This window comes from Mauremys mutica, chromosome 3 (genome assembly GCF_020497125.1).
Source record: "Mauremys mutica isolate MM-2020 ecotype Southern chromosome 3, ASM2049712v1, whole genome shotgun sequence".
Lineage (NCBI taxonomy): Eukaryota > Metazoa > Chordata > Testudines > Geoemydidae > Mauremys > Mauremys mutica.
Genome location: NC_059074.1, coordinates 169230726 through 169242784, shown reverse-complemented (window position 1 = coordinate 169242784; position 12059 = coordinate 169230726). Strand labels below are relative to the sequence as shown.

At 41.0% G+C, this 12059-nt stretch overlaps 1 protein-coding gene across 2 annotated transcripts in view; it reads right to left on the bottom strand.

Moving 5' to 3' along the window:
* The window catches only part of BICRAL (BICRA like chromatin remodeling complex associated protein), a 56482-nt gene that overhangs the window by 31265 nt on the left and 13158 nt on the right, over nt 1-12059 (bottom strand). Inside the window, exon 2 of one of the 2 annotated variants that reach the window (XM_045010074.1) lies at nt 10081-10167. The exons of the other annotated variant lie outside the window; for it this stretch is intronic. The gene's annotated coding sequence lies outside the window, so the exon portion shown is untranslated. The remainder of the gene's footprint in view (nt 1-10080; nt 10168-12059) is intronic. 2 annotated transcript variants of the gene reach the window in all.

Sequence of the window (12059 nt, the reverse complement as noted above, 5' to 3'; positions counted from 1 at the left end):
CCCGGAGCACCCTCCTAAACCCCAAACCCCTCATCCCCAGCCCCACCCCAGCCAGAGCCCTCACCCCCCCATACCCCAGCCCTGTTCCCCCTATCACTCTCCGAACCCCTCGATCTTAGCCTGGAGCACCCTCCTACACCCCAAACCCCTCATCCCCAGCCCCACCCCAGAGTCTACACCCCCAGCCAGACCCCCTCAGACACCTCCCATACCCCAGCCCCCTGCCCCAGCCCTGTTCCCCTTCCTGCCCTCTGAACCCTTCAGTCCCAGCCTGGAGCACCCTCCTGTACCCCAAATTCCTCATCCCTGGCCCCACAACAGAGCCCACACTCTCAGCTGGAGCCCTCACCCCCCCCTGCACCCCAAGCCCTTGCCGGAGCCCGAGCTCCGTCCTACACCCTGAACCCCTCATTTCTGGCCCTACCCCAGAACCCACACCCCCAGCCCAGAGACCACACCCCAACCCCAGCTTCAGCCTGGAGCCCCTTCCCATACTCCAAACCCCAACCCGCTTCTGCACACCAAATCCCTCAGCCCTGGCCCCACCCCAGAGCCCGCACCCCCAGCTGGAACCCTCACCCCCTCCCGCACCCCAGCCTCCTGAGCCACCCCAGTGAAAATGAGCAAGGGTAGGGAGAGCAAGCAACAGAGAGAGGGGAGGATGAGGTGAGTGGGAGGGAGGGCTCAGAGAACGGGTGGGGCAAGTGTGTTTGGTTTTGTGCCAGTAGAAAGCTGGCAACCTTATCAACAGGTGATGTGTAATATGTAAAGTAAACTCCCTTACACATATTTATTTCCATTTACCAATGTGTGCACATACAGATGTCTAAGTTGGTGTAATTAAGACACCAAGGAGCTAGAAAAGGTTGTAGAAAAGTTATAACTTACAATAGGGTTTATTAATTAAACATACAACCCCTTCTGCTTGCCCTTTTTTTTTTTTTGGCGCCACACTCCTCCCCTTTAGTCCTTCAACACACACTGACAGAAATTGGCCCATCATCTCTAAGCTTCACATAACCAAAAGAAAAAGAATGAGGCCTCAATTAAAAACAAGCTTCCAATGTAGTAGTGATTGGGCTCTGAGTTGTTACCTCCTACAGTCTCACTGCCAGTAGAGTGTAAGTTGAGAATATAAATGGTAAGAGTATGTGAAAATATATAAATCTGCGGGCGTTTAAGTGAGTCTAAACTGGAGGTGTTGGGTGAGAACTGGAAGATGTGAATTATATGAACCTCCACCCCTCTAGACTTTGACTCACCTCTGACTTTGTCTCAAAGACTGCAAATGGCTTCAAATCATGTTTGACATGCACCAAATGCATTCTACCACTCTCACTCATTTCTTAAAATGCCAACAAATATTGAAAAATCTATTAACTTCCCAAACTATTAAAAATATGTACATACATAGAATCTGCAGAGTGTTTTCCATCAGAAACTAGTAATTTTAAACTATATTATATATTGGACATAAAAAAATTATCAAATAGTTAATTACTATAATTTTATTTAACATTTCTTAAAGAACCAAACCTTACACTCCCAGGGGACAGTCAAAGGAAAGAGGGGGACAGCAGAAGAAAAAGAGCACCCGAAAATCTGACATACTTCACAGTTTCATGAGACAGGTATTTACATTTAAACAGCTTATACTACAAACTAATCACTTTAGATACAGATATCAGAGTATGACAAACAAACACCGTGGATGTAGTTAATCTCACTAAACATCTACACTAGAAAAGCTGGATGGGCTACCTGTGTTCTGTCATGTTCAACATATTAAATAAATGAAAGCTAAGCAGGGTCTTTACTTTTGTTTTGTTTAGTATTTATGGAGCACTAACAGAAGACTAACTGTATGAACTAATAGATCTGTTCTATCATCTCTCAGCTTGTTCAGCGACTGATCATTCTTCAATAAATTATGTTTCAGACCAAAATATAACACACAGGTTCATAACCTGAAAGCAAGTTTTATTTCTCTCTTTAAAAATATTCTTTTGTCCACTAAAAGTGGGTTGACCTCTTTATTAAAATAGGACTATATATATGGTATTCTTCTGTGCTTCCAGGTGATTGTCTGACATGCTATACTATGCTCTATGTATCTAGTGAAAACTTTTAAAGCAGAAATTACCCTTTCATGAATGCACACCCAAAGCACCTACTAACATCAACAGGAGTTATAATGCAAGCACTGAATGTAGAATAAATTCCAAGCAATTGACAAGATGCATCAGAACCTTTTGGGGAGCCACTGCACTGTAGCATGTCAAATATGTAAGTATTATTATCTCCACACAATTTAATCTGTCAAAAACCAATTTATCATCATCACACCAAATGTGGCTCTGTTCTAAGCAGGTGCAACACAACTAACTCACCAGTGTGATATCTGCTTACATTCAACCATCACCATTATCGTCAGTGCCAAACAGACACACAATGTAACTTTTGAATCTTATTATGATGCTAGGCAAAATTTGATTTTTTAAAAATAATTTCAACAGATAATATTGTTTATTTTAACACCATTTTCTATTTTTATCTATTTAAATTTTCACAGTTGTGCAAAATTGTGGCTTTTGTTTTTCAATTTTATCCATTTAGATTTTTACAGTTGCAGGAACTTATGGGAAAGTCAGACAATAATTAATGACAGTAGACAGAGTAAAAAAGTTAAAGCCTTAACAGTTAAAACACAGTCAACATGACATGTCAAAGTATACAAAGTAAATAGCCTTATATCAAACTCTAATAAATTCTCTAGTAATTTTTCTTGCTTACCCTATCTGTAAATTTCAATTATCATCAATTAAAATATTTTTGTCGGTTTGTGTGTGTACGGTGAAATCGATGTTTAATGACATTTACAAATAAAAATCTAATCCTTCCAAGCCTACTTCTACATGACTACTCTAGGAACCATAGGCGCTGACTCCATGGGTGGTCATGGAAAAAAATAGTGGGTGCTGAGCACCCCACCGACCACCTGCTCCTCCTCCCCCCAGCACCCCCTGCCTGCCAACGGGCCCCCTGGGATCAGCTGTTCAACGGCAGGCAGGAGGCGCTGGGGGACGAGTGGGGACAGGAAGAGGTGGAGTGAGGACAAGGTGTGCTCAGGGGAGGGGGCGGAACAGAGCAGGAAGAGGTGGAGTGGGGGCAGAGTGGGGGTGGGGGCTTGTGGGAAGGGTTGGAGTGGGGGTGGGTCCTGGGCCGGAGCGGGGGTCATGCACCCCCTCAGGAAACCAGAAAGTCAGCACCTCTGCTAGGAAAATGTTACTGGCATTGTCTCTCTCATCCACAGAGGAGTTGGTCCAATAAAAGATATTACCCCACCCACCTTTTCTCACTGGCACTGGGGACAGCTGGAAGGTGAGTATATTAACTTTTCTGATCTGTTAGCCCACTCTTGTGGGCTACAGAATGGTCCTGGTCCTGGCCCTACTCGTTGTGGGACAGAAACAGACCCCTTACATGCCCTTGCACACCGACACAGTACTGGGCAAGACTGAGCCCACGGAACATTCAGACACAGGAACATCGGGGCACAAAATAGTGAACTCTAAAAATAGAGTTAAGGTCAGGAGTCAGAACAAAGGTCCTGAAATTAGAGCAGTTTAATATTCATTTACTGGAGTCAGACTCATTTAATGTAGTTTTAACTAAGTAGTTAAGATTTCAGGCTCACTAATGAGAAACCACATGTGCTGCTACACTTGGGTACAGTCATCCTGACCCAAGGAAAATATGGTAACCATTAGAACATCCTTATGGGAAATTTATATATGAACCTTTTAACTACTGTAGTCAAAGAAAGACAGATACAGCAGATAGATATTGGCTTGCTGACATAGCATGATCATTTAATCTTGCTGTTGCACTATTTTCTTACAAATACACTAGGATTATCACACTATCTTAATATATTGTCTTCTTTGCAGGCAAGAGCTAAAGTGATTTAGGCTCAATATAGCACTGAGATAGCATTGAGATAACTCCTTTTACATATGCAGTGGCAGTTTTGGATACACCTTCACACTGTTTCTAAACTCCAATACTGGCTTCATTAAGCTTCTTACTGATAATCTAACATTGCTACAGTCCACTTCTATAGAGGTTATTTTCATCTGAATGCTATATATACTCATGCACTTGCACTAAAATGATCTCAATGTGATTTTATATAGAAATAGTATAATCAAATCTCATAAAAATTGCAATGTAATCAAATTGTCATCATAATCTCCTGGGAGACCAAACTTTTAGGGACTTTCTCAATTTCTTCTCCCTTCAGTGAACAGGGAGTTGTGCCATTTAAATGTCTGAAGAAGTCACCAATGCACCTAATGAAAGGATAAATTTTGGTTTTGCCACAAATCCTAAGCATATTGTTGCACTACCCTTGGAGCAGATCAGAAGGCAAGGGGAAAACCGGAGTCACTCCACAATATGCCTCCTGGTTTCCCCCTTATTCTGGTGAGGAGGTATCCTTAGCCAGGTAAGGCATAGACTAGATATGGGGTCTCAAACACGCGGCCCACGGGGCTCTTGCGTGTGGCCCACCAAGCTCCCTGCCCCCCCCTCCGCCCCTCTGTCTACCCGTGGGATTGCCCCCCGGGGCCTTGCGAGCCCCACGCCGCTGTCTGAAGCAGCTGGCAGCACACTCCTTCGGGCCGGGGGCGGGGGAGGGGGAAGGAGGCAGAGGGCTCCTGCATTGCCTCCTTCCAGGTACCGCCCTCCGCAGCTCCCATTGGCCGGGAACAGGGAACCGCGGCCAATGGGAGCTTCATGGGAGGTACCTAGAGGAGCAGCAAGAGCAGTACAGGTAGGGAACCCTGAGCCTCTCCCCTCCCGCAAGGGCTGCAGGGACAGGGTTCCAGCTGCTTCCTGGAATGGAGCAGCGCGGAGCCGGGGGCCAGAGCAGGCAGGCAGGGAGCCTGCCCTGGCCCCGATGCGCGCTGCTGCCACCCCAGAGCCACTCTAGGTAAGCGGCGCCGGGCTGCAGCCCGCACCCTGTACCCCAACTCCCTGCCCTGAGCCCCCGCCACATCCCGCATCCCTCCTGCACTCCCTGCCCTGAGCCCCCTACCGCACCCCTCACCCTCTTGCATCCCACCCAACACCCTGCCCTGAGTCCCCTGCCGCACCCTGAACACTACCTGCACCTCAACTCCCTGCCCTGAGCCCCCGTCGCACCCTGCATCCTTTCTGCACCCCCTGGGAGCAGCATTGGGGTGGGGACTTCAGGGAAGGGGTTGGATTGTTGCAGGGAAGGGGTGGGAAGAGGTGGGGCAGGGACGGGGCCTAATTGAATGGGTGGAGTGGGGGCGGGGCCAGAGGCAGCAAGGTGGGGTATCAGTGATGCGGCCCTCGGTTCAATGCACTAGTCCTCATGTGGCCCTCACGATCATTTGAGTTTGAGACCCCTGGACAAGATCCCCCAACAGGCTGACCAGTACATTGTGGATTGGAGCCAAGGTTCAGTCCATTCACCACCTCTTCCTGCCTACTTTCATCCGCATGCACAAGGGAGGGGAATGTAACAGCTCTGTGTAAACTACTCTCCTCCCCATGCAGCTACCCTTGGCATGAGAGCCCATACAGGGAAAAAAAGGTGGCACCATAAATACTCTTATTCCCTATATGGCTATGAGACATGATCTGGCCCACAAGGAATATATTTATAATTAACATAAATTTAGAAAAAATGGTTTTCTTTTGAAGCACAGTTCTCTGAAAAGTGACTAAATAAAGGTTCCATGTTTAATGTCTCTTACTGACTATATCAAACTTGCTCAGATTAAAAGTAAGACTATGACTTTTCTAATTGTCAGCCCTGCAAACCCAATCTGAGATCAGAAAGCTAGGCTGTATATTTTCAGCCTGTACATTATCAATAATTAAGATTTTTGCAAACCAAATTCTGCCCTCAGCTATACCTATGGAATAGCAATTTCTTGAAATTCTGTAAGTTAGTCTCCAACTGGACTGGAAAAATGTAAGTGAAAGAACAATTCAGTTCTGCAATTGGAACATTAGTAACTTTTTTGTTTGTTTGTTTGTTTGTTTGTTTGTTTGTTTTAAAGTACAAGCTGGAATAGACTTTCGCTCGCTCTCTCTCCTAGCTGTGCTGTCAGGACAGATAGAACATTAGAAAACTTGTGTGTTAGGACAGAAGCATGCCACAGAGATTGGCTGCTTCCCAGCTCTGCTCCAATATGCCACTTCCAATAGAAAGATCCCCAAACATGCGATACTGAATATCAACAGATGGGCTTCCATGTTCCACAACCTTCTCCTCGATCCCTTTGCCCCTGGCTTGATTTTCACTCAGTTTTCTTCCTCTCCAATAGTGTAAGCAGAGGAAAACAAGAAGCTCCTTGTTACGTTAAATCTCTAAGAAAAGCTGCTTTCAGACTTAAAAAATTTAATAAAAAACCCCACTAAACATGGTGTTCAATACTGCCTTTCAAACAGAAAGAAGATTTTATCACCTCCAGTTTCTTTATCCACTGCACTAAAGGTATTACTTGTACTCTTCACCAAAGCGGAAAGGTATAGACAATGGGCCGAAGTTTTTTAACAAGTTAAGGCAGAGTCTAATCCTGTAAAAACTTTATTCACTTGCTTAAAGTCCCATTAACTTCAAGAAACGTGTGTAAATATTCACAGAATTAGGACTCCACTTGGTAAATCTCGTTCCATATGATACCTTCCTCAAAAACTGTCCCTGAACACTATTTATATTTTAATGACAATGTTGTTCACTTTATACTAGGCATGAAATCAAGGTCACAATTTATAGTTAAACATTTTAAATTCCTTGTTCCCTCCAAATTGTAAATTATTTCATTGAATTCCAATGACATTACATATTAAAATCAGTTTTGTAGTGTTACACTACCATCACCGGATTTTGCTTTTTCAGGTTTCTTTTCCATCTTTAAAGTCTCCAATAAAAAGGGGACTGGAGTAGCACCATTGTTACTAAAGATTTATGCATATATAAATTAACCCATTTCAAATCACATCAAACTAAAACTTGTCTCAGATTTTTAGGCTGGATACCACTGTTTTTGTTGTTGCAAAAGTTAGTTTAAAATGTTTAAAAATTCACAAAATAGTGAGATATCTTGATTTCAGTTGCTTTGGTTTGGTTTTTAAGAAGGACCAGAACAAAAATTACTTTATAAATGTTTTAGATCTTAAGACAAATTACTGCTCTATTTGTACTTTTTAAAATTAGGATATGGGCAAGTTTAGTTTGAAACACACCAAACTGCACACACAGTAAGCTATTTTCTTAACGTTTTCAGTTTGTGCTTTTAAAAAATTATTAAAATTATACAAAGTATACCACACAAAATCTCATTAATTTCAATATGAATTTACATATTGCATCTGATCTGGATATATCTGAAATTAGAGTATTCAATGTGATTTACAATACAACTGATCTATCAGAGCCAACAGCGTGAAATATTTCACACTTACTTATATTTCAATTATTTTCCAGTATTTTAAATAACAGTCTTACTATAATATTGACTATTTTCATTGTGCAAAATCGTAACAAAAATTTGTAACTATAACAGGTATGTGAAAAGGAAGACTATTACAATTCTAGTTACATTGTAATACACCTCTACCCCAATATAATGCTGTCCTTGGGAGCCAAAAAATCTTACCACATTATAGGAGAAACCACGTTATATCGAACTTGCTTTGATCCGCCGGAGCATGCAGCCCTGCCTCCCTAGAGCGCTGCTTTACCGCATTATATCCAAATTTGTGTTATATCGGGTCACGGTATATCAGGGTAGAGGTGTAGTTCTGAATTATTTCACTCCTCTGATAAAATGTACACCTCTACCTCGATATAACGCTGTCCTCGGGAGCCAAAAAATCTTACCGCGTTACAGGTGAAACCGCATTATATCGAACTTGCTTTGATCCACTGGAGTGTGCAGCCCCGCTGAGCACTGCTATAACACAAATTCGGATATAACGTGGTAAATCAGGTCACGTTATATTGAGGTAGAGGTGTATATGACATTTTTATTCCCTTGGGTTGAGTACAGTTGTAAAAAATTCAAACTTATTGGGACTGTCGATTAATCGCAGTTAACTCATGTGATTAACTCAAAAAAATTAACTGCAATTAAAATAATTAATCACGATTAATCACACTGTTAAATAATAGAGTGTCTTTTGAAATTTATTAAATATTTTGGATGCTTTTCTACATTTTCAAATATATTGATTTCTATTACAACACAATACAAAGTGTATAGTGCTCACTTTATATTATTTTTATTACAAATATTTGCACTGTAAAAATGAGAAAAATAGTATTTTTCAATTCACCTCATACAAGTACTGTAGTGCAATCTCTATCATGAAAGTGTAACTTACAAATGTATTTTTTTTCCTTGCATAACTAAACTCAAAAACAAAATGTAAAACTTTAGAGCCTTCAAGTCTACTCAGTCCTACTTCTTATTCTGCCAATCGCTAAGACAAACAAGTTTGTTTACATTTATGGGACATACTGCTGCCTGCTTCTTATTTACAATGTCAACTGAAAGTGAGAACAGGCATTTGCACTTTTGTAGCCACCGTTGCAAGGTATTTACATGCCAGATATGCTAAACATTCATATGTCCCTTCATGCTTCAGCCACCATTCCGGAGGACATGCTTCCATGCTGATGATGGTCTTAAAAAATAGTGCGTTAATTAAATTTGTGACTGAACGCCTTGGGGGAGAATTATACATCCCCTGCTCTGTTTTACCCACATGCTGCCATATATTTCATGTTATAGCAGTCTCAGATGATGACCCAGCACATGTTGTTTGATTTACGAACACTGTCACTGCAGATTTGACAAAACGCAAAGAAGGTACCAATGTGAGATTTCTAAAAACAGCTACAGCATTCGACCCAAGGTTTAAGAATCTGAAGTGCCGTCCAAAATCTGAGAGGGACGAGGTGTGGAGCATGCTTTCAGAAGTCTTAAAAGAGCAACACTCCAATGCAGAAACTACAGAACCTGAACCAGACAAAAAAAAAATCAACCTTCTGCTGGTGACATCTGACTCAGATTATGAAAATGAACATGCGTCGGTCTTCTCTGCTTTGGATGGTTATTGAGCAGAACCCATCATCAGCATGGATGCATATCCTCTGGAATGGTGGTAGAAGCATGAAGGGACATATGAATCTTTAGCACATCTGGCCCATAAGTATCTTGCAATGCCGGTTACACAGTGCCATGCAAACACCTGTTCTCACTTTCAGGTGACATTGTAAACAAAAAGAAAGCACCATTATCTCCGGCAAATGTAACCAAACTTGTTTGTCTTAGCTATTGGCTGAAGTAGGACTGAGTGGACTTGTAGGCGCTACAATTTTACACTGTTTTATTTCTGAATGCAGGCGGTTTTTGTACATAATCCGACATTTGTAAGTTCAACTTTCATGATAAAGAGATTGCACTACAGTACTTGTATTGAAATATACTATTTCTTTTGTTTTTTACAGTGCAAATACTTGTAATCAAAAATAAAGTGAGCACTGTACACTTTGTATTCTATGTTGTAATTGAAATCAATATATTTGAAAATGTAGAAAACAGCCAAAAAAATTTAAATAAATGGTATTCTATTATTAACAGTGTGATTAATCACGCAATTAATCACAATTAATTTTTTTAATTGCTTGACAGCCCTAAAACTTACTATGACACAACTCAAAGTAATGGAAGGAAGGAAATTCTGAATCAAGACTACCACTATATCTTTCATTAATGTAATTACATCAAAGTTGTGTGTAACACAATAAGTCTGATCTTGCAGTGTTTGCACAGACAAAACCCCCAGAGTGAAATCTTGGCCCTACTAAATTTGATGGAAAACTCCCATTGACTTCAATGGGGTCAAGATTGCCCCGAGGGTGTGTCAACATCAGAAAAAAAAAGAAAAATGTATTTTATCATGCATTTACATAGACCTGCTAATGCATTAAAACTACAACTGCCTTGTCCATATAGATTTCAATGTGTTAATTACCATATGTTAGCTTCCTAGTGAAAACAAGGCCCCAAATGTAATTGAAGGGAGCTCTGCAAGGAATCTGGCTTGTATCATCTGAGAATTCTGCAATATACAGAAACAATAAAGAAAAGTAAATTCAAACCCTTATTATTATATTTTTTTGTTTTTTAAATTTCCAAAATGTTGTTAAAAATGGCATTGTGAGAACCTTCCAAGAAGGGGATATTATCTGACTCTCGCAAAAACTTACCAGGCAAATAAATGATCAACTGTGGAGTTTGCTCCCCCACATTGCCTGCCTTTTGCTCTCAAGAAGCAAATTATGATTTTTGCACAACTGCAGTATAGGGAACGTTATTAAAATATATTTCTCTTCCCTACCCCAGTTAGTTTGAAAATTATGCACCAGGAACTGCTAGAGAATGTTCATTGGAAAAAAGTGGCCAACATTATGGAATTTGATTGCCTACACTAAAACTAAGAATATGAAATGTATATAGAGTAGTGTGGAAAAATGGATGAACTATTATCAAGGTGTCATTTTTATACATTAAAAACAGCAAGTGAAACCAATTTGAGAAAAGTACAGTAAACTTTTTCAGTTAGCAATCCACTCACAAACTGTACTTTCTGTTCAGATTCTAATAAAGGTACAACGGTGTCCTGTGAATATTTTCCCCAAGACCCAAGCAAAGGTAAGCCTCAGCAATTATACAACTATGGTACTTTACTAAAAATCATTTATACTCCAAATTACATTCTATATTTTTAAGATAGAATCCCAAACATTTGCTTTTTCATTGGCACTTATTTAAAATCTCAACTTTTTTTCTCTTTATAAAATGGATTTTTGATCTAGGGGTCTCATATTGAGGAATATTTTATTTAAAAGATTAGATTATAAGGCTGCAAATCAATTGTGTGATTCTAGAAATAAATATTAATATTTTAATATATTAATATTATCAAAGTACTTCTATGACAAGAAAAGTGTAATTTAAATTTTGCACTAGAACAATTTGCATATTAATGCCAACTTACTGAAAAACGATGGTTGATAAAAGATGGGAAAACTACTTTGTGGTACACCTCTACCCCCATATAACGCTGTCCTCGGGAGCCAAAAAAATTTTACAGCGTTATAGGTGAAACTGCGTTATATCGAACTTGCTTTGATCAGCCAGAGTGCGCAGCCCCACCCCCACCCCCACCCCGAGCGCTGCTTTACTGCGTTATATCCGAATTTGTGTTATATCGGGTCACGTTATTTAGGGGTAGAGGTGTATATAACATGTATACTATTCATCACAGAGTAGTTTTATAAAATTACATACATCACTACAATCACCTATTAAATACATAAAGTACTACCTCCAGTAGGCTGCTGGACACCTCTGCAAGTGTCCTCAGCTCCCACTACACTTTAATGACCTTTCAGGAGGCATTAATCATTTTCGAGGATTGTACCCTTTAACAGTGACATAGACTGTCTCTGCACTGGAAGGACAAGTAATACATGCACAGTAAAGCACTGTACAAAGAAAAAAAAAGATAAAGACAGTTCATCCAGTACTCAAATATTCCTTAAATTTCATTCATTGTTAATATAGCTTAGAAAACTGAGGCGGCCTCACCCGAGTTTTGGGAAACCATCCTGAATTTCACGTACCTGTACTAAGGCCCTAAATAGATCCATAGAGGGTTGGATGTACAGTACTGTGAAAACTGTAAAACGTGTGCTGACATCTTAAGAATATGCACATCAATAAAAGTCAAACTAAATTACTGTCTAAAACAGGGGTGAGCAATCTTTTTGGCCCTAGGGCGACATCGGGTACAGAAATTGTATGGAGGGCCGGGTAGGGACAGCTGGGGGAGGCTATGCCTCCCCAAACAGTGAGGCGTGGCCTGGCCCCTGCCTCCTCAACTCCTACCCCCATCCAACACCCCCCCCCCCCGACTGTCCCCTGGGACTCCCACATCCTATCCAAACA